Here is a 27244-nt window from a genome sequence, read left to right as displayed (position 1 = left end):
TTGGTATGCTTGAGCATTAAGATTGGCCTTCATCTGAGATAAGAGGCCTAACCCAAACCCTGAAAAACCCAGGAAGAAAACATTCTCCCAGCATCTGCCAAACCCAGACTCACCTATCTGACTGCCAAACAGAGAAGTGTGATTCTTCCCTCCGCAGAACCCATTTCAACTGCTCCTCAGTCTCTCCGTCGTGGAGATGTGAGGCTTGCATGGAAACCCATTCCATGGAGCTCCTGCTGCACGGTTTTTGTGTTTGCATTAATGCCGGTGAAGGTTCAGAACTCCTCAGCTATGGAATCAGCAGAGCGCCTTAGCAGTCTGTGATCTTATGAGGTCTGCTGTTGTTCCTAAATGCTTCAACTGTCTAATAAAATCACCTTCAGCTGACAGAGGAATATCCAGGAGGAAATTTCATGAACCATCTTAATGCAAAGGTGGCATCCATGACAGTACCACTCTTGAATTCGCTGAGCTCTAGCCTGATCTTATACACTGGTGGCAACAAGTCTGATTGAAACACCAGAATTCGATAATTAACAAGTGTGGCCAAATACTTTTGTCCATGTAGTGCAGGCGGTGTCAAAACCAATCACAACAGGGGCATAACAGGGTCGCCTTTTTAACCATAAACTGTCAAACTCATTTCACTGGTAATAAAATATGAAAAAACAACTTAGCACCGAAGATAAACAATTTTGACATTTAAAAAGTTAAAAAGAAAAGTTCAGGCGCTCAAAATCTGAGAAAAACTAAATTTATTAGTTTGAAAAGGTCAAAACATGAAACTGAAAAATAGTAAGTTTTTTTAATGGCAAATATATTAAAAAGAAAGTCAAAATCATGAGTTTAAAATGTCAAAATATGAAATAAACTTTGTCATCATGAAATTAAAAGTCAATATGATTCAATATTTTAGATTGTGTGTCTAAAAGGTCAAACTATTGGATTATGAAATCAAAGTTTGGAGTTGAAAATATGAGGTAAAATACAAAATAATAGGTTAAAAAGGTAAAAAAAAATCACTTAAAAATTAGAATTATTAAACTTAAAGCTTAAAGTATTACATTAGAAGTCAAAATTATGAGTCGAAATGATGAAAGTATGAAATTAAAAGTCAAAATCCTAAGGTTGAGTCCTAATTGTGAGATGCAAAATTGAAAATATGAAATTAAAACACAAATTATTTTCTTTTCCCACATTCCTGACTTTTTTTCTAATTATTTTTACTCCTTACTTTTTCAGATTTCATGACTTAACAAGGAAATCTTAAATCATCAAGGATAAGTTCACATTTTATACTTGAGGAAATCTGCAGACCTCAGACTGATGGACCAGTTTGAACAAAAATATGAGATTATCTTGCGGGCCAGATTTAACTGTTCCTCGGGCCAGATTTGGCCCCCGGGCCTCGAGTTTGACACCTGTGATGTAGTGTATTGTAGAAATCTTTGAGGTCAGTATCAAAAAATCTCTGATCACCACAGAAAAGGCTCGATGTGAGATAAAGAAAAATAGAAATATTGCTTCTAAGTTTTGGCTTATCATGATAAATAAATTCAGATTCTCCTGAAAAATTATGACAGAAAAATACTTTTTCTTGGGTTATCATATTTATGTGAGCACTACCAGCAGCTAAAACTGGAATTAGCTCGTGTAACTGGTTTATTCAATATATCAGATGAGGCAACGTAGCACTTTTAGTATCAGTGTATCATTACATCTCATGACATAATAATCAACAGAATAATTCAAACAAGTCAAATGCCATCAATTCTTGATTATAAATGTAGAGCTAGATGCATAAATACCCATGTACATGCTGATATTAATCCAGTGTTAGTAAAGAGCTGAGATTTGTCTCTGCTGATGGTGTTTGTTGCTGAGTCAGTGAGGAATTGTCATTGATTGTGATGCAGCTTAAAGGCAAATAAGCATTGAAGCTTTTGCAGTGTAACCCTTTTACGTCAAAGTTGATCAACAATTCTGGGATTTAAATGCATTTTTCAAAAACTAAAGATTGCAAAAGACAAATGCATTTTATACGTAACAATTGCATTTGTGCAAATTTGGCATTTACAGTGATTTTGCAAGTTGTAATTTTTAAACCGCCTTTTTTTTTAAACAGGGTTTCCTCCTGTGAATGGGAACAGCAGGAGGAATCTACAGCAGATGTGGCTGCCTTCAAGTCAGTTAAACTCATGAGAAATAGATGACTGTGGAGAGAAAGTGCTGCTTTACCTGTTATTTCATGTATTTTAATGTGTCCTCGTATTAAATGTGGATTTATGTCTGCCTGTGAGGGGTCAGGACACTTGGGAAAGAGGTTTTTGATCATAACAATTACAAATACACAACTGAAGTCTGTCTACAGTGAAAGGCAGCTGCTGTGGTATAAATGATGGACATTTATCAGAGGATTTCCTTAATGAAGTTTGATGACCAAGCAAAAGAAATCGACTGAGTGGAGTTTGGAGCAGTTTGCATGGAGAGACAGCACGTGCATTATTCGTTATTATTGCCTTTAGGAAATGCAATTCAAACTGTGCTTTCTATTTTTCCTTCTCTGCATGCAGACCCACCTGTGCGCAAGGAACACCTGTGGTCCCAGGCAGGGATCGGGACGTCCGCTGCTCTCCCCTCCAGCCTGAACAAGACTCCACAGTTTGAAAACACATTATCCTTCAGTTATAAACCAGAAACACCCTCGATGTCACAAATCCATCCATAAGTTAGATGAAAATAGTCACAGAGCTCCGCAGCTGCAGGAAAGGTGCGCTGCTTCCATCCTCCAGCGCGTCCCAGCCTTTTCAAACTTTTCTCCAAAAACGATCACGGGGTGATTCCTCTATACGTGAGCGAGGTTTGAGCGCAACAAGGACTCCAAGACACACAATCATCTACCAAAGCAGCACTGATAACATCCATCCAGATTGAAGCGATGCGTCAAACGAGGCGCGTTCATCTCCAAACAGCCAGTGTCATCCCGTCTCAAACAATCCTGGAAGCAGAGCACATCCAAACTTTGGAATTTAAATCCAAACTCCCACGTGTGCGCTGCAGCTGTGAGAGAAACACGCAGAAATCCTCATCCAGGTAAGTTCAAAGAACCTGATCCAGAGAGATCAGGTCTAATCAGGAGAGACTTCACGCTCCTCTGAACAGCAGGTGGACCGATTTCACAATCAAAACAGCGTGAACGCACACTGACTGGCTTCCTTATTCCATCCTGTCTCCTCGCTTCCAGCAGCCCTCCTCTCCTCACGTTTCCATCCTCAAATCCTCAGCTGGCTCTGGGCTGCGCCTCCGTGCAGCATCCAGCATCCAGCAGCAGCAGCAGCAGCGCTGATAATCCAGACAGCAGCAGCAGCAGGCTGGCAGCAGGCTGCGGGGATCCGAGCGAGCACCGAGCGGGGCGTCAGCTGGCTCTCAGGAGGAGTGGAGGGAGCTGGCTATAAGTCAGCATCGCTCTGCCTGCATCTGTGGCTTTGTCTGGATCAGTTTAATGAGGAGGAAAGTTACCAGAGAAGGCCAAATCACTGAGAAGTCCCACTGGAGCATCTGGAGAACCTTTAAAGTGGCTGTCATCCTAATTGGCAAACCAAACTCTGCTCAGGAATCAGCAAATTTAGGCTTCTTGCCTGTAAACATGGCTTTAAAAAGTGGACAGTATTTACAGTATATAGGAGGGTGATCTTTAATTAAATATCCAACAACATGTGGCCTAAAGTCCACGCAAAAAGTTAGGATATTGTGTTGAATGTGGATTAAAATTCACTTTTAATCACTGAGAAGTCCCAGAGGGGCATCCAGAACCTTCAGAGTGGATGCTCTCCTTGTTTTCAGCTTTTTTTTCCATTAAAATCCAAACAATCAAGAAATGTAAGGGTTCTACTATAAAACTGTACACAAACAAGCTGTACAGCATGCTTTAACAGCCCTGTCTGTTTATATGCTACATCAGTGTTACTCAACCATCCTCAAACAAAGAGCCAGACTGTTGAAAAAATACCTTTGCAAGAGCCACAATCTAAGAGGTGAAAAGTGGCAAACATGGGTAAAAGTGGCACTAAGAATACATTAAATGTGGCAAAAAATGGGAGAGAAGTGACAAAAAATGAGTAAAGCATGGCAAAATGGCCAAACAGGAGCAAAAAAGTGTCAAAAGCGTGGTAAAAAAATGAGTAAAAAGTGACTTAAATGGGCAAAAAGTAGCAAAAGCGTGGGAATCAATTGGCTAAAAGAAGCAAAGAGGGCCAAAAAATGGGAAAAAGTGGAATTTAATGGTAAAAGGTCTTAAATGGGCAAAAAATGGCAAAATAGCAATAAGCAGGATAAAAGAGATAGCCTAAAACCTGGTAAAAAAAAAAAAAAAACAGCAAAAACTGGATAAAAGTTGCAAAAAGAAGGGGGGAAAAGTGGACTTAAAGCAGTAAAAATTGATTAAAAGTGGCACAAAATTTTAAAAAGGGCAAAAAATTGCAAAAAAGGGCAATGGAAATATACAGACAAAAAATAAGTTTGACAATTAAAGCCTACTGTAGCAGTGTGTGAAACAAACTGATCAATGTGATTTTCAATGGATAATTTCTGAGGTCAAAGTCCCTTTTTTAAGGTTATTTTGGTGGAATAATGTTTCAAATTTAGACATGAAAGTCACAAATCATCACAAAAGAGCCTCATGTAGCTCCAGAGCCACACGTTGAGTATCACTGTGCTACACTCTAAAAATAATATTTGGGGAAAACTAAAAGTAAAAATGCAGCGTGTTAACTTGTGTTACATGAACTTAATTCAGTTGTTTACCTCTTGAATCAAGACGGTTACTTGAGTTGCAGCTGAACTTGAATTTAACGGGAAAAAAATGCCTCAAGTGATAACAAGAAATTGAATTAAATGCAACAGTGCAAAAGTATCTAAAATGTGCATTTTTTTATGCTCAATGCAGAAAAACATACAGCTACTTCAGAATCTCGCAGGAACATTTAGAAACTTGAAATCAGGAGTGTCTGGACTTTTTCCACTGAGCTCCACATGCAGGAATATGTAAGGATGATGGAGCCACTTTCATCTACCTCACCTTGTGGATATTAAAGTTAGCAAAAGCAATCTAATATGGGTAAAGGTATGCTTAGTGGTTGCTTAAATGGCTGGTTAATGGCTCACAAGGCAAACAGCCAATCATTCAATGATTTCAGGGTGGCCAATCAGCTTCCAGGGGGCCCACATTGACCCTGGCTACCTCTGACTCTGGCCCAGCCTCTGGTACTACTGCCATAGTCCATCAGTGTGTTATAAATCTAGATATTATTTTGGTTGGCAATGTTTACCATTTACAGTATTATCTCTGTTGTTATATTGTTATAAGAGGTACAATACAGTCAAGTACAAGCTTCATTTGGAGATTTTGGACCAGTTTAAATAAACTGCAGGCGGCAGTGGGCCCCTGAACCATACTTTGGATTCACTAAAACTGAGACAGTCAGCATTCAAAATGTCCTTTAGATCAGTTTATTAAGGCTTTAAGGCACAACGGACATGTTTAGACTCATGGTCTTCTTCAGCATGCTTTCTCACATGACCTTGTCAGTTTTAGTTTCTTTTTTTAGTCATACAACAATCATTTAGCTTAGTATTGGGAAGGTGCTCCTTTTGTCGCTTTCTTCCATACTTTGGATACCCCCTGCTTAAATGCATTGATTTAAATTTGCAACTCTATCCATACATTTACAAATGTAAGATTCTTGACAGTGCATGTCTTATAACTTATCATCACCACTTTACTGTTTGTTTCTGGTGGAAGGAACTCTTATGCAGCCTAAAATGTTGCCCCATTATGTAACAAAATGTGCACCACTTAAAATAGTTTTATTTTGCTTGGATCAGCAGGAGCTTCAAACTTTTAAGTGGAAGTAATCCCTGTATTTAAGTTGCATGCAAAAAAAGTTAAAAATTCATTTTACATTCAAGAAACACTAAATTTCAAATTCTTACCTGTAAACACAGGTTCAAAAAGTTGCACAACATACTTTTGGTATATTTTGGGGATGATTTCTTACTGTAGTTGCACTGACAAGCAACAAAGCTATGCATTTGTTACGTATATTCTGTTTATTGAGTTTTTAACAGAACCAAGTAAACACACAAACAAATAATAATACAGCTAAAAGACTGGAACTATGTATTTTTTATATCAAAAAGTATCCAAGATATTGAAATTGTGTCATCTTTGTTTTCAATTTGTGAACCAAAATCTCTTAACAGCAATTTAGAATTCCTCACAGTTTTCTTTATGTATGTTCATATTTTTAAGCATATATAGTTGCTTCAATATGCATCAAGACTTGCTTGATTGAAGTCATAGTAGATAAACAATAGCATAATAGCTTTAAAGTGACTGTAGTCTTGCCTGTAAATATGGGATACATCGAGTTATTAATAGGGATGCACCAGTGCATTAGTTAATCATCCTATTGGACGATATCCTCCCTGCTGGCAGACACCAGCCATCAGCAAACAATGGTGTACAGCAGATATTAGTTTCCAGTGTTTATCTGCTGTATCCAATCAGTTTAATGCTGACATATAGTTTACCTAATGACTGAATCATAGGGACTTTTTACCATGCAGAAGTCACCTTTTAGAAAGTCTCTGATCTATTCTCATAGCCAGACATGACGGAAAGTGTTGGTATAGTGGGAATGTTTCATCACAAGAGGTGAATTATTAACACTGGTACTGGTTAAAGTGTAAATTATCTTTACAGGTTCATTGTTGCTTTTGAACATCCTGTGATGGCACCATTTGGACACTACAGGGTCATCTCATTTGCAGCTGCCCCAATGTGGAAAAAAAATGCTTCAATTTTATATGAAAAAGTATCTAAAAGACAAACTCTGTGTGCTTAATTGATGAAAATTCACTTTCAAGCAAGGTGTTCAAATATTATCAACTGGGCTCCACTTTTTGGGGACAGTTTAAATTGTCACACTGCATAAAAAACTTAAACATGTGCATGTTTTGGTCTCACTGTGAGTTTATGTTTTTTCAGTGGCTAAAGTGCTTAAAAGGATTTTCCAGTGGTCTGTGAGAGTTTGTTGAACTGACTCTTCTGTGAATCTATGCACTTTTAATTAAGTCTTAGCTCATTAAACCTGCTAATGATTCAAATATTGGGCCCAATTCATCAACTTTGAGCGCTTGTCTTTCCATCTCTGCTGCACTTCGATCATGCTGCTGTTATTTGCACAGATGTAGCTGACTGGAGAAAATTATTTTCTCATGTTTGAATAGATATCATTATGAGATGAATTAGAGAGAGGGGGGTTTACAGATGCTGGGCAGCCACACTGAGGGATATCATGTAGCAAACAGCACCATCTAGTGGTTCATGGTATAACCCACATTTCAGCAGTACAGAGTGAAACCAACCTCATCTGACTTTTATGATCAACTCTTTAGATTTCTCCTTAAATGTACGGAGAGAGAGAGTTAAAAGTTTCAGTGCTGGTTGTCTGGATTGCATTATTTTGTTAGAACTCCCTATTTTGTTTTAAACTATTGCAGAACTGAAGAAGTCCACTTGGTAAAAGACAACATTTCTGTTCACTTCTTAAACCTTTTCAAAGTGTAGCACACAGCATTTTGGTTTAATCTCCCTCTTAGTAAAGCTCAGCCAGTACAGAGACTCTTGATGTTGTTTGAAATCCTCTCCAGGTCGGCCAAATCACATAATGGGAAATGATCCAACTGCACAGCTCACAGTAACATTTTAATATTAATCTAGTCAGCCTTTGATGATTTTTAGCAAGAGGTGCATGGGCAAGTTGAGAATAATTTCAAACTTCACTGTATGTGACACAGAAACAGGGAAAAATTCTTTCATCATATGAAAAAGAATACAGTGAGAGGATTCAGTAGCATCCAGTAAAGAAACTCCCAGTTATCCCAGCTGTGCCCTTGTGGTCTTGTTTACTTTTGTAAACCTGCTAAATAGTCCTTATGTTTTTGTTTGTTTGCGCTTAATTTCAGTCAGCATTAAGAGTTTCTATCGTCAAGGCAACATTTTTGGAAATAATGGCCGTTGAGTCCTCTGGTCTGAAGAGAAAAAGGACCATTCAGACTGCAATCAAAGCCGAGTTCAAAAGCCAGCACCTGTGATGGGGTGGGGTGTACTAGTGCCTGTGGCAGGGGTAACTTAAAGACCCTGTAAAGTGAAATCCAAAGTTTTTGTCTTAACACACTAGATATGTTGGAATATAGTTGCTGTAAACATGTGAAAACACTGAGATCTACATGTGACTGAATTCTGGATTTAGACCGTTAGAAAGTTTTTCACCTCTTTCCGGGCTGGGTTTAATGTGGGTGGAGCCAATATGTGGGCTCATGATGTCACGAGCCCACAGTGGGAGATGACCCTGCCACTCTAACAGTACAATATAAAATCACAGAGCAGTTCATCTCAGTACGGTTAGCTGGTTTCACTGCCTTTATTGGAAGTCAACAGTCAGTTTAATGCTGGTTTTTGTTCATTGTGAGGTAAATTTGTCAAATCTATCAGCAACAGTGGTCTATGGATCATTTAAAGTATCGTAACAGAGATCTAAGCCAGAAAAGGGACTGTGTCTGTTCTTCTAAGGTCAACAAAAGGTCAAGAGACAGTCTAATGGCGTGAGCGCTTTTCTCAATTCAGATTGTAGCTTTTTTTTTTATTTGAGCGGATCGTATTTCTCCTGAGTGGGCGTGGCTTCAGCTCATTCAACAGACACGCCCACACCATCCTGGAGCAGATTTTGCGGCCTTATTTTCACGATTTTAAAGCTTAATTTTATAAATTTAGAGCGGTTGTATTTGACTGAAATTTTCATAAAACAATAACCTGTCATACAACAAACCTAAATACAGATCTATTTTCACTTTACAGGGCCTTTAAACATCTGTGAAGGCAACATTCACGCTTAGAGGTTCACACAGGTTTAAGAGTAACATATGATTCTATACAGACGACATCCCAGCTTATTTCTGCATAACAATGCTAGCATGCCTTCACAGCTAAGACTGGCCAGCATGCAGTTAAGACCCGTCTGTACTGAAAATGTGCAGCACATTATCATCAACCCAACAATTAAACTTTGATTACACAGCAGCTTCCAAACAACTTTAACTGCAGTTCAACGTGCTTTACTGGAGAGAAGAAAAGTGATTGACCAAAAGGTGAAATGATAACTTAATGACAGAGGTATGATAATCAAGGACTGGCTCATGATTGGCTAACTAGCTATCTGGAGGACAGGCATCAATCTGTACACATTAATAACTTTTTACATGTAGAAACATTAAAATTAATCGAATATGATAAAACAATGATAAAAGAATAATTCAAATTCAAAAACCTAAATGTGAATAAAAGGAGAGATAGAAATAAAATGAATGAATGCATTAATATTGAGCTATTTTCAGATTGGTTTGTCTCTCTTGGCTGTTCCAAAGAGCAAAACTAAAACGGAGGATGTGGGGGGGCCGTCCTGGTTCATAGACTAAAACCATATCTGAAAGGTAGTCTGGAGCAAGGCCATTTAATGCTTTATAAACTAGTCAAAGAGTTTTAAAATTCATATGGAAAATGACCACAGGAAATCATTTTAAACATTAAAATGTGAAATTTAAAGAAGAGAGAAGAGTTTTTATCTTGTGTTTAAAAATCTATTCTCAGCTCCTTATGGAGAGTAAAATATAGCAACAGAAATCGTGCACTGTTGAACATGTTGAGATGCAACACTGGTAAGCATGCTCCTGTCCTGATTTTTTTCAGACATGTTGCAGGTCTTAAATTCAGAGTGTTCATACCCCCCCCCCCAAAAAAAAAAAAAAACATTTAAACACAAGTCATCCTGGTGCTTTTTCTACTGAAACTAAGATTTCAAAGGGTCTGCATAACTCTGTACTCTGTTCTTACTGACATTTTACAAAACATCCCAACTTTTTCAGAATTGTGAGGTGTACATCTTACATTTACACTTAGCATAATTCAGTGATATATGGTGTATTCTTGCTTGATGATTTAGCTTTTTCCTCTGTAAGGTACTTTGACCAACCTTACTTGTAAACATGCTGTATTATAACACTGAACTGACTAACAAAAATAAAATAACAGTTTAAGAGATGACATAATACACTGTTTGAATGCATTTGTTTATTTGTGTCATACTTAAAGCTACAGACGAGTATAAGAAACATGGGTCGACTGATGTGCATTTTTCAGGGCTGAAAACCAATTATTAATTATGTTACTTATAACTGATATTTGGAACTGATAGTATTAGTGGTGCTCAGGTTTCAGTGCTGATCGGCTACTACACATTTGGCATCTAGCCAATCAGAGTGTTGGCTAGATGCCACACCTTGCAGCAGACCCAAAGTGGTTTACTTTTTAACTGACTTTACTGGCCAAATGCGTCTCTCCTCCTTTTGGCTTTAGATGAGACACGAGACTATGATTTGATTTAAAATCCGCAATCAGTGCATTTTCAGGTTCATTAGTTCAACGTTCTGTCAACAATTTTATGTTGCACGTGTTTTTATGTTTCTGTCCCTCTCACAGAGAGTGGAAGCATAACGGTTAAGGATTTTTTTTTTTCAACTCAGAGAGGGTAATAAAAAGACTTCTCTTAAATCTTCGGATGTAACTTGATTGCAGCCCTACATGGCTAAACATTTGTCTAAAACACCACCAGATTCTTCCCCAGCAGCCTCTCTCTGTGAAGTTTTGTTTCATTTACCTGTGAGGTGATAATTCTGAAGAATCGGCTGGCGTTGAAAGCATCATGGTCCATCGGGGGAGGATAAATCAGGAAAGGTCTCAAAGCAGCAGAGAGGAAGGGGCAGTTCTGTCGAGTGCTTTGGCTCTTCTTCCTCATTTTCAGCATCTATCATGGAAGCTTATTATGGGATATTTCAGGTGGACAGCTGAAGAGAGTAGACACTTAGCCATCCAGGTATTACAATCGTCCACGATTTATTGTAATTTAGACGATATTGGCATCTCCTTTCACTCCTGTGTGCCTTCTGTGTTTGCACACAGCCTTGTCCTTATATGGGCATAGAAAGGTGTTTCTCTGTGCTAATTGGAAAGCATACATAGCATGTGCCTCCAGCTTAACAGCACCTGGCATTCATTAATTTAAGCACACAGGTGCAAACAATTCAGCAGTTTACAACATGTCACAAATCCCAGGTAGATTTTTTTAGTTAAGAATTTTCTGTAATCTTGTATTAGATGTAGCATTTCAGAGGCAAAACTTGTGTTTTTAATTTTAAGTATCCTGGATCATTAATGCATCTCTGACGTTTGTGACAAATCACTCTCTCAACAATCTCTCTCAACAGTTGTGTCAAACAAACTCTGACTACCTAAACTCACCGACGTAGATCCCATCCACACGGAGACAAATGCCGTTAATGCTGCTTTTAGAAACTGGGTCCCAGAGTGAACAAATCTGTAAACGCTTAGCATTTCTTCTCCGCGTGGACAGCCAACCATATTTTTCTTGAAACAATTAGCCCACTTATGCCGCATGTGCTGTCGAACCAAAACAACAATGGTGGATTACAGGGTTGTGTTCGTGCTACAGAAGCTACTGAGTTTATTATGACTTTTACAGCAAAATCTGATGCTCCTTTACCACCACCGAGAACAGCACACGCCAGATCTTCTTAAATCCACCACAGAAAACAACCACAATGGCAACCAGGAGGAAGTTTGTGGAAGTTTTCTGTGATCTTCTCTCTTACGCTTCGTGTCAAAGCTTGAATTATTTTTAATGCAGCAGGAGTCTATGAGAAAACGCGGTGCACAGCAGCCAATTGATTGACGACGTAACCAAACCTAATTCACCTCATATAATTGAAACACTTGCAGCCTGTCGACCATTTCTTTGAAAAAATAAAATTTATGTTAATTTTTGATTTACAGGTACATCTAAAAAATTTTAGAATATCATGAAAAAGTTCAATATTTCTCATCACTCATTTCAGAAAGTAAAACCCATATACTATATAGACTCATTACATATGGAGTGAAATATTTCAAGCATTTATTTTTTGAAATGTTGATGATTGTGGCTGACAGATAATGAAAACCCAAAATTCAGTGTCTCAAAAAATTAGGATATTTTGAAAAAGTTCAATACTGGAAAGTCATGGTGTCACACTCTAATCAGCTAATTAACTCCAAACACCTGCAAAGGTTTCCTGAGCCTTTTAATGGTCTCTCAGTCATGTCTCCCCATAACACAGCTTAAATGTCGCTGTGGTCCAAATGGCTCTGGACTGATGAAAATCTTTACCATCTTTACAGTCTGACCTTGCAGCAGTCAGTTTACACTCTGAAAGCTGTGAGGTGAATGCATCAAACCACAGACTGATGTCACCACCACTCACTGCCAGTGTGTGTGTGTGTATGTGGAAGAAACATATTAGGGTCAATCAATAGAAGAGAGAGAGGATGAAGAGGAGAAGAAGGAATCCTCCCTGACCTCTTTTTTTTTCCTCTCATTTCCCTTCTCTCTTACTCTCTTCCTCTGCAGCTCTGGACTCCCAACCTTTTGCCCAGCCTGGGAAACATCAGTGGAGGCTCGCTGGAAGAAAATGGGCCATTGTCATGGAGAAACAACAGACTTCTGCAGGTTAGATACCCAAGCTATCAATATTTATCATTTATTTAATCTGTGTTAGTGTTGGTATTTGAAAAAAGGTTGTGCAAATTCATTTTGTAGGTTGTAACAGCTTTAAGTTGTTATGCTATGTAAAAATATAAAGAAACAGTGCACATTTCAAATAAAGCAACTACTATATTTCTGGTGTTTTTCATTTTATTTCCTTTACCAGAATGTAAATGAATGATGTCAGTAATATAACTTCTTAACAACAGACAGACCTCATGCTTTGGGCTCCCTCAATTGAAAAGATAAAACTACATACACAACACAGTCAGCAGGCAGCTGTTGTCATGTCAACGATGATGCTGACTGGTCTTGTCTTTCTCTGCAGGAACAAGAGCTTCAGCTTGAAGCTTTGCAAGATAGATCCCTACCTGATGACAAATGTGGAATCTGGACAAACCAGATGCTTTGCAGGTTAGAATTAAACTTCAGCGACTCAAGTTATGTAACTAACATTCAGGTATGAACCCCTGAATGCATATTTGATACATACTTTTATGATACCTCTATCTTATGAATATGCTCAATAAATTACTCAACAAAACTTCTGAATACAATCTGATAAATGATAAAAAATGCCCTCAAGTGGATTATCAGGTACCAAAAAACACCCAATGAATAAAATGAGATACTAAATATATAACTGTTCAATTTTATGGAAATTTTGATTTTTTTTTTTATTTCAGCTCCAAAAAATTTGAATCTTATGGCTATTATTTGTGTTTTCAGGCTTTAAGGGGTGTAAATGAGCATCTTGCCAAATGGAGGTAGAAGTCTAAATTTGTAACTACATTTTTTCAGATCTGCATGCACTTGCATGGGATCATCAGTGACTCTGTTGCATTCCATTGTCTGGCCCTGGTCCACCATCAGCTTGGTCACTCCTCCCCCGTGTAGCCCACCAGTTTGTCATAAAGCTGTACCTACTTGATACCAATTCATTTTTTTCTCTGGCTGTTGTGGTGCACCTAAAATTTTGCAGGTCACAAAGAGAACAACTGTTAGAATGTCTGCTTAAAAATTAACTTGATTGTGTTTATTTTTGTAATTGTACTGGCTTAGATGACAGATTTGGCTTATTTATTATAAGCCTTGGAAATAAGAACACAGTAGTAATATGCCCAGCTATGATCAGCTGACAGCTACATGATCCCACCGCTCCCACAGCCAATCACAGCTCTTTCTTTTAACACAATGGTGTATTTAGATGTGACGTGCTTCTCGCTAATCCCTGCTTACATTAATGCTGATGCACCATGTTGCTGTTGGCAAAGCTTCATCTCCTCCACCCCAGCCTCCTCCTTCATCGCTAAAAGCTTGTTGCACCCTCATTTTCAGACTCATGCTACTATGGATTAATTGCTTTTGAACTTTTATTGCATTCAATTTGCATGATTATACATGCATCATCACATACATGCGGGAGGATCTTTTGAGCAGAGTACTCTCCACCAAATAAAACTGTATATCCATTTTGTAATAAAATGGTTAAATGTATGACAAGAGTGTTCCAATAAACAGTGTTGCAAAAAACATTAAACTGCTGACTGTCTGTTGGTTTTATTATTTCACTGCCAGTTGATATATATATTTTTAAAGGATTTTTTAAAAATCCCTGAATGATGTTCTTTTGTTGTCCTTACAGCCAGTAAGATTGCATGTTTTAGTAAAACCCTATGAAAATGTTTGAGGACCCTCATAGTGTGTCTGTTGTTGCTCTCCACATCTTTCACTCTAAATGACTGACACACCAGCAGCTTCTCTTACTCTCTAGTTTAGTTCTTAAATCCAACACAGACTTAGAGCTGTAATCCTGACTGAATTGATTTGGTATCAATTTTAAACCCTGCTCACAGCTTATCTCAAATTGAACTTCTCATAATGTTCTTCCACATAAAGGAGAATCCTATTCGACCACTGGAACATGATGATATGTTACAGACTGAAGAGATGACTTCCTCCTCACAGGGATTCATTTCACATCCTCTCTGCTACCACAGAGTGTCCTGTTTTTTTTTCCACACAGAGAGCAGTGGATGGGATATAACTCATAGAGCTGATAAGAGCAGGTTGTATTGTGTTCCTGGATGAGATGAAATACAAAGTGCTGAAGCTGGATATTGTTCAGGAGTGAGCACAACAGTTGTGTCTGCAGGACTACAGTGTCTTTTCTTGCGTCACTTTATTTTTCATGAGCTTTTTGCTACTCCATTTGTTCTGACTCCTCCCCTTTACATGAAGAATGATGTTTGCTATAACACAAAGGTGTAGCATATTTGATTCTGATTGGCTAATTACTCACAGCAAAGGTCTGCTATCCCTTAATGGCAGGATGTTGTCAAGAGGAACAAAATGCTACCAGCTGCCCTGAAATATTTGTTTTGATTTACCTCGAAATAAGACAAACTTTCAAAAACGTATTTTTTCAACTAAAAAGTTAGCTGTATCCTCACACTTTGAATCTAAAATGTTTTTCAAATGGAGAGTGCATGGCTAGGTGCTTGATTTTATACACCTGTGGCAACGGGTCTGATTCAAACATCTGAATTCAATCATTAACAGGTGTGGCCACATACTTTTGTCCATTTAGTGTATGTAAGTGTTGTCTGACACAGACACAGTGGCTTCTAGGGGTGGGCAGCTACTTTCTAGCTTAGATAGAACATTCGACTGAGATTGTGGGTCTGAACTGGTTAAAAATATTAAGAATTTGGTAAACTGACTAGTAATTCTGGTGGCGACTACAGACAGACCAGGTGTTAAAGCATTTAGCCTGTTAATCGTGCACATCCCTTCACCAATACGTGTATACAGTTGTCCATATAAGGCTGGCCTGGAAGATAACACTGGGGATGTTCCTGGTGTTTTCTCCATCTTTTCTGAGTAAAAATGGTAAAGCACTCTTTCTGTCCATGTCCAGCTGGCTGCTTCATTTGATAAATGTTCTCTAGGAAAGATGAAGTCTCTCACAGCCTCTTCATAAAATATTTTCAGCGTTTATGTCTTCTGATGGAGGCTGTAAATTTGTGTTAAAATGAAGCAGCCATCTTGGGGTTTTGGCATTTCAATTATCCACAACACCCCACGCTGTCCACTCTGTCATTCTGTCAGCTTTAATGTTTTAATATAGTGTTTTAAGTACTCACTCACAAATACACACACATAATACACACTCTTCTGTTTGGGCATTAAGGGCAAACACACTCATAAATTTTGATTTATAATCCCAGATATGCCTCAGTGACTAACCAGAGTGAAATATTTATGTGAAGGCAGATGACTGACATTCTCCAACATTTTCAAGTGAAGAAGGATGATTTAGGATGTAATCCATTTGAGCAGCAAGCAGGCAGAGAGGAAGCACGCATCATGATGGTGATGTCGACTGTAAATATGTGATTATTTTGATCAACTTGACACTTAAATCTGCACCAGTTAGGTTTCAATTGCATGCCTCTATACACTGAAACAGTTTAGTAGAGTAGAGTAGAGTAGAGTATAGTATAGTATAGTATAGTATAGAATAATATAGTATAGTATAGTATAGTGTAGTGAAGCATAGGGTAACTTAGCATAGTGTAGTATCGTAAAGCATAGCGTAGTGTAGTGAAGTGTAGTATAGCATAGCGTAGCTCAGTGTAGCGTTGTGTAGTACAGTGAAATATAGTGTACTGTAGTGTAGTGTAGTATAGTGTGGGGTAGTATAGTATAGTATAGTGTAGTGTAGTGTGGTATAGCATAGTATAGCATAGCATAGTATAGTAAAGAATAGCATAGTGTAGTATAGTTTATCATCGCACTGCATAGCATAGCGTAGTATAGCGTAGCATTGTATAGTTTAGCTTAGTATAGTATAGTATTGTGTAGTGTAGTAAAGCATAGCATAGCATAGCATAGCATAGTATAGTATAGTATAGCATAGCATAGCATGGCATAGTTTAGTGTAGTGTAGTGTAGTATAGAATAGTGTAGCATAGTGTAGCATAGTGTAGTGTAGTGTAGGATAGAATAGGGTAGCGTAGTGTAGCATACTGTAGTGTAGTGTAGTGTAGCATACTGTAGTGTAGTGTAGGATAGAATAGTGTAGCGTAGCATAGTATAGTGTAGTGTAGTGTAGCGTAGTGTAGTGTAGTGTAGCTTAGAATAATGTAGCGTAGCGTACCATAGTATAGTATAGTATAGTATAATGTAGTGTAGCATAGTATAGTATAGCACTGAATAGCATATTACAGTGTAGTGTAGTATTGTATAGTATAGTTTAGCATAGCATAGCATAGCATAGCATAGTAGTGGTGTGAAGATATATCCATAGATGCACTGGTACACACCATCAGAGATGTATCCTGAGGTCATCGGGTGTTTCAGGTCCCACAGCATCAGACACCTCCTCTCATGCGACCAAGCCAGGGTTGATCAGACCCTGACCCGTGTCCCAGCAGCACTGGCCCACTTCTCTGACCTTTTGATCCAAATCCACCTCAAGGCTCTCTCGGTAGACACTGTGGTGGACTTGATGGCGCTCCTCTTCACAGCTCCTGTGATGCCCAGAAGGAAGTAGAGCTTGCAGAGGGAGCAGCCAGCGAAGCCTCTACATCCCACCTCTATGGGCTCACAGCGCGCTTTCCAGGCCCTTCTCTGGCACTCCTCTACCAGCTCATGGTACTTGCTCTGCTTGCATACGTTGGCCTCTTCTATTCGGTCCTCCCAGGGGACTGTCAGCTCCACAAAGAGAACTTGTTCTGAAGAGGCAGATGTTAGCACCAAGTCTGGCCTCATGGAGGTTGCTGTTATCTGCTCTGGGAACTTGAGCTCTGTAGCCACATCAGATGTATTTTTTAGACACCTTCCTGCAATCATGAGAACATCAAGTAATTACTGCAGACAAGAATTATAGCAAAACTACTTTAACAACCCTATTAAGCTGCATTTCCCCTTTATAAACACACAGTTAGTTTAAACTTCAGCTTTCACGACTTGGATGGGCTGATTTACCAAAAGTGGACTCAACTTGGACAATTCCTGCTGACAGCACAACAGCCTTAATTGCTTCAACCATAAAAGTTTCTCTGCTGTTTTCACTGCTATAACTTAGGAAGAGAAAGTGTGAGTGAACTGATATGAGTTCACACATAATATATTGTTACTTTTTGGCAGAATTCAATCTGCAAATGCAATTAAAAGAAGACGTATTGGATATGAGTGAGCAGAACAAAAGGATTGCTTGCTGCCGAGTGAGAGTAGGTGGAAAAGAATGAATGTAAACACAAACCAAAGCCCCTCAAACTACACATTAGTCTTCAAAACAAATGAGCATCAGTTCCAGCCCAGGGAGCACAATTTAACTTAAATTCTCTATAATTAGCTTCCTCCTCATGTCGTCCCTCATTTCTTCTCTTTCATTCCTCAACTTTTTCTCACCTGAGTTTGCAGGAAGTTAAAGTGTTTACCAAGAAGAATCTAAAAGAATATTAGTTAACCACTGTCCAAAGGAAACACTGGCTCAGACTTCCACTTTGACCCACTCTGGTATTCAGCAGTAGGAGCCTGAATCAGAGGAGAAAGATAAGAAGGTTCTTTAACATGCTGTGTGGAAAAACAAACTGCTATGTTTAATTCATCAAGACTTGCCTGGATGTTCAAAGTGTTTGACATTTAATGCAATCAAATGTAATGTCACACACCATTTAAAAAAAGAAAAATCATTAAAACAGTGACTAAGCGTTGTCGTAGTGATAATATGATAATATGATTCTTACACATTTCTGCTTACACTCTCATCACACGTGAAGGTGTAACAATATAACAGAGCCAAGACAGGATCGGTAGAACCAGCAGGGAAGCACAGCACACTGTGAGTGTCTGACTGTGTCTGCTTGTGCCTTCTCACACTTCAGCAACCCTGCAGAGCAATGTTAGATGAACAGACACCTGAATTTCACTGCTGCAAAATCAGGATAAATGCCTTGGCTTCAGACCTCGAAAGTGGGGCGTTCAGCTGCAGACCTCCACAATAGGGTGACCTCAACCGTGGGGTGGGCAGTGACATAAATTACCCAGGCCGGAACCAGAATGATGTTCTGAATGATGTATATTTTTTCACTCACCGTCAGAGGTTATGGTAAGTGGCTATTCAGAATTTCATGAAGGGGAGCTGGTGGCCTAGTGGTCAATGGCGCTCCCCATGTACGCGGGCGGGCCCGGTTCAAATCCGGCATGAGGCCCCTTACCGTACGTCTCTCCCCCACTCTCAACCCCATTTCCGACTCTATCCACTGTCCATCTCTATCTAACAAAGGCACAAAAATGCCCAAAAATAAATCTTAAAAAAAAAAAAAGAATTTCATGAAGAAAAATCAAAAACTTGCAAAGGACATAAATATAAATTTAATACACCACAAACTAAGGCAAACCCAAAGAGGGTCAGGGTTAGGCACTCAAAGCTGGGGGTTACGGTAAGGGAGATGGGGTAAAATTAAGAATAACTTCCCATAAAGTACGGAAAACCCAAAGAGGGTAAGGATTATTTATGTTGCAGCCTGTTGCTTCAGTTGAACACTAACAGTGGAGAGAATTGATTAAATGGTTAAAAAAAAAAAAAGCAAGGAATAAAAGGGTTAGTGATGGCAACAATGGGCAAAAAATGTTCAAAAGAAGTTAAAGAAATAGGCAAAAAGTGGTAAAACTGTGGGAAAAAAGAGGCAAAAAAGTTGCAAATACAAATTCAAAAATGGGCAAAAACGGGCAGAAATGGGCAGAGTGCCAGAAAAATGGTATCACTGGTCAAAAATGGGTACAAAGTTACAAAAGAAAAGGTGGCACGAATGGGTGAAAAGCAGCAAAAATGACAAAAGATGGCTAAAGTAGGCAAAAGTTGCAAAAAGATGTTATAGAGAATGGCAAAAGGGGCAAAAATTGCAAATGTGGGCAACAAAAAAGCTAACAGAAATGGGGCAAAAGGGGCAAAAAAATGGGGTAAACTGTTAAAAGTCCCAAAGTAGAGGTGCAAAAAGAGGAACAAAATGGGCAGAAACAGCCAAAGGTGGCTGAAATAGATAAGAGTTGCAAGAAAAACAGCAAAAATTGGTTTAAAGTGGCAAAAAAGGTGTGGCAGTAATAGATGGATAAGGTTGATTAAAAGTACTGCAAATAAAAACTTTCAGCAGCAGAATACACATGAACTATCATGAATAAATCACCACTGGGGAGTGCCCATTCTCTGTTTTGTTTTTTATCCTCTTCTCTGTGATGTATGTTCTTATACAGTAGGACGGATCCTGATCAGTTGGGGCATCTCTCGTTTTTTGCATCTTGAAGTAATGGTGATCACTTTTATTCATTACAGTTTGTTGGTTTTGTTTATAGATTTACTGACTGTGGGAATTTAAACTGTTGCCACAAGATTGAGTCCTCTACCTAAAAATGAAAAGTCTCCATTAGCCAACACAAATAACTTCCCTGATTTCATTCATTTTATTTGACTGACAATTTCAGTCTAAAGTGTTATTTTAAATGGTCATTTTGTGGCCACATACTGCAGCGCTGAAAAAGCATCATGAGCTCATCTCGCAGCTTTTCTTTACTCTTTCCACTCCATTGCTTCCAATCCAGAGAGGATAAATCAAGTGAAAAGATTCCACTGATGTGAGAGGAAATAGATGGGCCGTTTGTTGACAGAACTCATTTTCCAACTTCCAGGTAATTTTGTACTCGGTTCTGTTTTGGCTTCTTCTTTTGTAGCTGGACGTTTGCCACCTCATTCGCCATCCTTCCTGTGCCACTTTTTTGTCTAGATTCATCTTTTTTTTGTTTTTTCCTTCCAGACGGTGACCATGGTTGGACGAGTACACAGCCACACATAATCACACTCATTTAAGTTTGATGTCAGTGGCATCAGTGTTGCTACGTGGATGCACTAAAACCAGACTTGTGTGGGTGATGACAGTGATGCAGAGTCCATTTCATGGCATAATAATACCGGTGATGGTAATAATAGCATTTTACCACCCATCAATAACTCATGTTTGCTGCCTTTCCACTTTCATTCATCTGTCTCTTTTTATTCTCTGTTTACTCCAAACCAGGTGTAAAAATTCACCAAATTCAGAGGCAAAAGTTCATCTAAAATTCTAACAGCCTTAAGCCTGAAAAATGAGCTTTCTTATCAATTTTAAAGGCTAGAAAAAAACAAAATTCTAAAGGAGATTTACTGGAGAATCTGAAAGCAGCATATCATGTCAAACTTTTCTTCAGTGAGATTATATTTTACATCTCGGCTTCCATTCAGCGCCTCAAATGCAAACTTTTCACAAGCCTGCTCCTTCCTGAAACTCATAAACTTTAGTCTGTTTTTTGCCGTCGTCTCTGTTGACCTTCCTCACAGTAAGGTCAGCTCACCTGAAGCCTCACTCCGGGAGCAGTGAAAAATTCAATGTTTTTCTCAAGAAGAACTCTTCAGCAAGGCGGTCTGCTTCAGGAGCTGAAACCTCACTCTCACTCCACCACCTACATGTCTGCAAAAATGGATTTATGTTTGAAAGCAGATAGTTGTTAGACGCAAAGTTTCTCTGATACCAACAACAGGCAAGGCGATAGCTTTCAGCAAGCACAGATTTGTGTAAATTGGATCAGTGTTGGAGATGTTTGGTGGACCTGAACTGAAGGTTTTCTATCAGGTAATACCAAAATGCACTGCTGAACAGAAAGAGGTGAAGATGTATGCAGAAGTATCAGAACATTCTTCATGTTCGCATGAATACAGTTGATTTGAGCTGTAAAACAAGGAAAGAGGATATTTATAAAGATTTTCTTCTGCTTATCCGTGGCAGCAGACTAAGCAGCTCCTCACCCTATCTCTAAGGATGAGCCCAGACACCCTTCTGAGGAATTTCATTTCAACCGCTTAATTGAACGTCGATCCCATTCTTTCCATCATTACTCAAAGCTAATGACCATAGGTGACAGTTGAACAAAGAGAGCTGAGAGCTCTTCACCAATGTCTGCAGTACTGCTGATGTTGCACCAATCCGCCTGTTGATCTCATGCTTCCTTGTACCCTCACTCATGAGCAACAACCCGAGATACCTGAACTCCCTCACCTGAGGCAGACTCACTTTTCTATGTTTTCCAGCAGAGAACCACAGCCTCAGACTTGGAGGTGTTGGCCCTCATCTGGATCACTTCGCACTCAGTTACAAATGTCCCCCAGCGTGTGCTGGAGGTCCCCGGCTGAGGAAACCAACATAACAACACCATCTGAAAAAAGGCAAAGATGAAATTCGTAGATCCCTGAACCAAAAACCCTCCTCTACCCATCTGTGGCTATCCTGTCCATGAAATTGACAGTCAGAATAAGAGATAACGAGTAGCCCTGATGGAGGCCAAAACGCACCGGGAACGTGTCCAACTTTATGCTTGGATTTAAACACAGCTCTCACTACAGTTATGCAGGGACTCGATGGCTTGCAACAGCTGACCTGGGACCCCATATTCCCTCAGTACGCCTCACATGACCCCCTGTGAGACCTGATCAGAAGCCTTCTTTAAGTCCACAAAACACATTTAGACTAGATGAGCAAACTCCAGTGCTCACTCAAGGAGCCAGCACATTAAGCAAGGTATACTAGTACACCGTGCAATTTCAAGCCAATCATATGACAGTTGTGGCAGAATGTCATCTCATAGTGTGCGACTGAATCGTATACGACACACGGCCATCGCGCACAAGTTGTTTGCTCACACTTTACGATCTGACAGTCGTGCACGGCCTGATTAATCTCTCGCCCTCTCTCTCTCCCTCTCCCTCTGTGTCTCTCTATCCTACACACAAACATCATCACCATCCATGTCAGCTGCCGGTCCGCTGGTAGGAATATTTCCTGCTCATTTATTTTCTTTATCATAGCGGGATGCATCAGAAAGTCATTCCAGCTGTTGTCATGGTAATTTAGGATGTTTTCTGACAGTTTACAAAGGAAAACAGTCCCCCAAAGTTGTTTATTCTGCTCCCGTTTTCTGCTCTCACTATGAAGTGTCTGGAGTCGTACGACCAAGATATCAAACATGCCAGAAATCGTCCCGACCAGCCGGGAGCAGGTCGTCTGGTTGTAGTCAGCTGTCGTACCCCCCCTGTACACAGCACGACAAACGATCAGACCAAAAGTCGGCCCTACTTCAAAGTGAGTCATGCAACTCAAAATTCGTGGTTGGATCACAGGAAAATCGCAGTGTGCACCTGGCTTTAGTGGACAACATTAAACTGTTGTTTCCAACCAACATTTGTCAACAGTGATGATATCATCCACTACCAGTTACATCAGTGCATCTTTAGTCATATGGAAAAATTACTAAGAAGTGCACAACCATTTTTGTTACATGGATGAGTTTTAGCTAACGAAGGAGAAAAGCTGCTAAGAGTGTCCACCCAGGTTTGCACTGCTAGCCATATGCTTTGTAGGGAACTTGCAGCGCAAATCAGTAAGGCCACTCTTGAAAGCTTTTCTCCCTCATTATGTGAAATTCATCCATGAAACAAAAATGGTCGTTTAGGAACAAGACCTTATGAGGAACAATTTTTTACTGAACGGAGTCCTTAATTCAAGCTGAAAAGTAAGCAGAGGAGATGATTGTTCTGATTGAGAGTCCCCTGGTGGTGGAATTGTTTAATTACTGAATTGTTATTATGTGAAAACATTTTTTTTCAATTACTTTCATGTTTCTATATTTATCAGTACTACGTGATTACAGAATTTGAGCTTCATACCATGCATGTGATGTCAAAGAAAAATGATCTACTCACACAAATCTTCTTGGTCATCAGCCAGCTGCAAATATTTTAATAGTGGGAAAGTAAAATCAGGCCATACTTAAGTCAGGAAAGCCCTTCGGCTTACCTTATAGGAGTACTGACACACTTTCCAGCTAGTATAACTCTCATCCATGAAGTGACTGCATGCTAACACTAGTGTCTGACATTGTTTTGCCACGTGAAGGACTAGCAGTGCAAACCCACGCCTCAGTAATCCCTTTCACCAGCAGCAGTTTTCAGAACAGGAAACAAACAATGTTTCAAAGAATGTTTGAAGCCAACAGCCACATTACTGAGTGTAACAGAAACTAAATGTGACAAATTGGTGCTCCCAGGAAGTCATAAGTGGAGGTTTAAAATGATAACAGTTCAGAGGCAAACGCAGAGCTGCTCTGAAGTAAAATGAGCAGCAGATTCCTGGCATGGCCTCCTCAACTCTCACATCTCCTCTGAACTTTGAGTGAACTTCTCTTTGCCTCGCCTCCTTGTGGCTTGATGCTAAGTCATTATTCTTTCAGAAACTATTGATCTTTCTTTTTCCCTTGGTGCAGCTATGAATAAATCAGAAGAAAGTGACAGATAGGCTGCCGTGGCTGGCTGATGCTGAAGGACTGACGGTGGGGGAGCTTTTAACTGACTGTTTTCAGCCGGCCTGTTTGAAACCTGCCTGAAAGCGTTTGGTCTCCATCACAGCAGCAGTGATGGGCTGATCTTGTGGAACAAGAGATGTATTTTAGTCACATACGGTTGTTTCTACTATCTCAACATGTTCGCCCTTTTATATCATCTGTATAAAGAAAAAAAGGAGGATTTTTTAAATTGACAGAGCGCTTTGGATGTCTTTTACCAGCTAAACCTGAGACAACAAAATATTTGTAGTTTCTGGAGTGCAAGAATTTGCTCCACAAAATAGATATTTTTAAAGCATTTGTGTCCAACAAGGCAAGACGAAGCCATGCAACACCTTTTTTTTTTTACATCTGTATGGTTCGGGAGGAGAGTCAAGCATAAAGGCATTTGTGACATCTACAAATGTGTGTAACAATTGTAGAATTTATGTTTGTTTATGTGTAAAGGTCAAATTCTAATGCTTTTTTGTGATTAATGTGACTTAGATGTAGTTACCAGTTTGTACCACTAGAGGGAGTATCCCCAAAAATGAGCGCTGGTTGTAGTAGGACTGCACTGCTCCTCTTAATGTATCATGTCGTTTTTCCATTCCTTTAACAGGTTAGTATGGTGATTAATTATCCCAAAACCCTTCTAAAGGACTTTAAAAACCTTTCTGATGTCATACTGACAAAGTTTAATGTCAAAAATGATGTGAAACATAGAAGTGGCTGGTCAATTGTAAAGAAGTTTTGCTAGCTCACAAGTGTTAACAAGGTAACAAAGATGGTGGTTTTATGCAGGGACTTGTCTTTGTTTTGCTTTTAGCTCCTTGACATTATTATTTTGCGGTAGTATTAAATTGCCCAAATAGAAAATGTGTTATCCTAGTAGTTAGCCCCTTTCAGAGAAATAAGCTAAGCTAATTTAGCAAACAAGTTGTAGTCATTTTTTCAGAATTGAGAAGGGTCCAAACATAATATTTTTAGTCTTAGTAATTCCTCAAACTCATGTTTTTGGTGAAATCCTGGCTAAGATGAGGGTAAAGTTGTGTTTAAGCTTATGGGGTATAAAGCTAATGTCTGGTTGGTGAAGTTTCCCGCTCTGTCCACTCTCAGTGAGTGTTTCATTGGGAGGTAGTCTGACCTTGGAACGTAAATATCAAATGTTTGATGTTTCCAATTAAATGTTGGGGAGGCTCAAACCGGGTAGGGTGCAGGAAAATAATTGTGTGTACACCACACAAATCTGGCCTGAGGTTGGACTTAAAATCACGTTTAACAGTTTGGCTTTAACAGTTTGACTAGTGAGGACCATACCATGGCGCCAGCAGAGCCATGCCATGGGTGCGAGGATAAATGTGCCAGTATGCACGCAAGTAGTTTGCCAAATTAGCATAACATCATTAAGGAGAGGGCTTTAATAATTTTTAAAGCATCTTCACACACACGTAGTGGCAATGGACACAGACTCTCCAGACATTTATTGTAAAAATGCGCTCATTATACAGTATCGTCTTCACGATGGTAATTAAGGTGATACTGTTGCTGTTTTCTAACACCCTGGCATACATTATAACAATATCACTGCCCATTCCTACTGCCCAGTGTACTCAAAGTTACATGTGCAGATATTCTTTTTTGCATAATGCTAATTGACTTTAATAGAATTAACTTCAACTACTGTTGAAGTTAAACTGGCATAAGTGTTAACTGGTTCTGATTCACTGTGTCCACCTCTCATTATAGCCAAATAAGGCAGAAAAGCTGTTCAAAAGTGGGAGTTACTAGATATTCCAGCATGCTTTAAGAAGTGATGCCACTGCCTGAAATATACATTGAATAGGGATGATTTTAAATTGTATCAGGTTGAGGAACAATGGGTGATGGTGGCGGCTGCATTTGATGTAAAGAGTGCATGTATCAGCATTTCATTCCACTAAATTTGTCAAAGCGGTTTATAGGAAGCAGCCCACTTTTTGGAGAGTCTTAAAATATTAAGAATTGAACCGTGAAACTGGGAACAAACTCAAAAGAAGTAAGTCAGCATAGGAGGACAGTGAGATAAGAGGGAAAATGAAAAAACTAAGACGAAACAGATCCCCAGGCAGCGAGCCACACAGTGCCCACATAGCTCAAGGAATGACAATCACTATCACGTTATGTTTAGGATTGATGTGCTGACATAGGATGCAGTCCATCTTTTCCTCTAATAAGCTTCAGAATTTTTTTTACATTAACCTAAATGAAAACTGATATTTAAGTCCACGAACTTGCTAGTATACTTTCATTTGTCTCTAAAAAATAAACACAGTTTGTATTTGTGTATTCAGCCTCCAGGTTTTGGCTCTGCTGTCAGGGTCAGACCTGTATTTCATCATCCTCTCCCTCCATCACAGAGCTGGATTTACGTCGGTGCTGACCAAGCACTTCCACAGCCACGCCCAGCAAAATCAAATGTCACCCCATCTCCTGAGGAATTAATCACACCAAGACACACACCGCACACACAGAAACAGAAAAATAGGTGAGTAAAGGTCGCCTGACGGAAAGTGTGAATATGTAAATCATTGTAAACATGCGCTCAGACTCATTCACTCTCCTGGTTACAGAGTTAGCTCTACAGCATGTTGTTTCTTGCCCCTAACAGCTCTTTGCCTCGTCTTCCTCATTCCTGAGAGAAAGGTAGACTTGGAGCTCCTGTAAAGGTTGGCTTAGACTACACACATTCAGACAGATTTTGGCCGGCAACATTGCAGCTCATCGTCAAACCTCAGGCCTGGTTTTGCAGGTAGGGAAGGACAAACACTCTCATAGTGTGACATAATTAACTTGTCCAAAATGCCCTGCATCTATTTCTCGACTAGCATGTCAGAAATTTTCTTGCTTCGTCATCTAGTTTGACACCCCGACCTGACGTCAACAGGGTGCCTCGGACGCGTTGTTAGTTATGTCATACTACAAGAGCATTTGTCCTTGCTGACATTCAAAATCAGGCACGAGATTTGACGATGATCTGCTACGGTACAGCCAGGCCAAAATCAGGCTGAATTTATGTAGTCTCAGCCAGCCTTTAGTGTAAAAGCCTTTCTACAGAGGTTTTGCAATGAAACTAA

General features: G+C 39.4%; 1 protein-coding gene and 1 long non-coding RNA gene across 2 annotated transcripts in view; one reads left to right on the top strand and one right to left on the bottom strand.

The window, feature by feature from the left end:
- The window catches only part of LOC121521338 (exostosin-1), a 340957-nt gene extending 329868 nt beyond the window's left edge, over positions 1–11089 (bottom strand). The window contains exon 1 of the mRNA XM_041805269.1: positions 10776–11089. The gene's annotated coding sequence lies outside the window, so the exon portion shown is untranslated. The remainder of the gene's footprint in view (positions 1–10775) is intronic.
- A 1502-nt stretch (positions 11090–12591) lies between these two features.
- Positions 12592–13978, top strand: LOC121521351. The gene is made up of 3 exons (XR_005992847.1): positions 12592–12680; positions 13045–13130; positions 13518–13978. It is a non-coding gene; the product is annotated as an uncharacterized LOC121521351 (long non-coding RNA).
- Positions 13979–27244: the final 13266 nt, after the last annotated feature.

The sequence above is a fragment of the Cheilinus undulatus genome, linkage group 14, assembly GCF_018320785.1.
Source record: "Cheilinus undulatus linkage group 14, ASM1832078v1, whole genome shotgun sequence".
NCBI lineage: Eukaryota > Metazoa > Chordata > Actinopteri > Labriformes > Labridae > Cheilinus > Cheilinus undulatus.
This window is presented reverse-complemented; position numbering and strand designations above follow the sequence as displayed.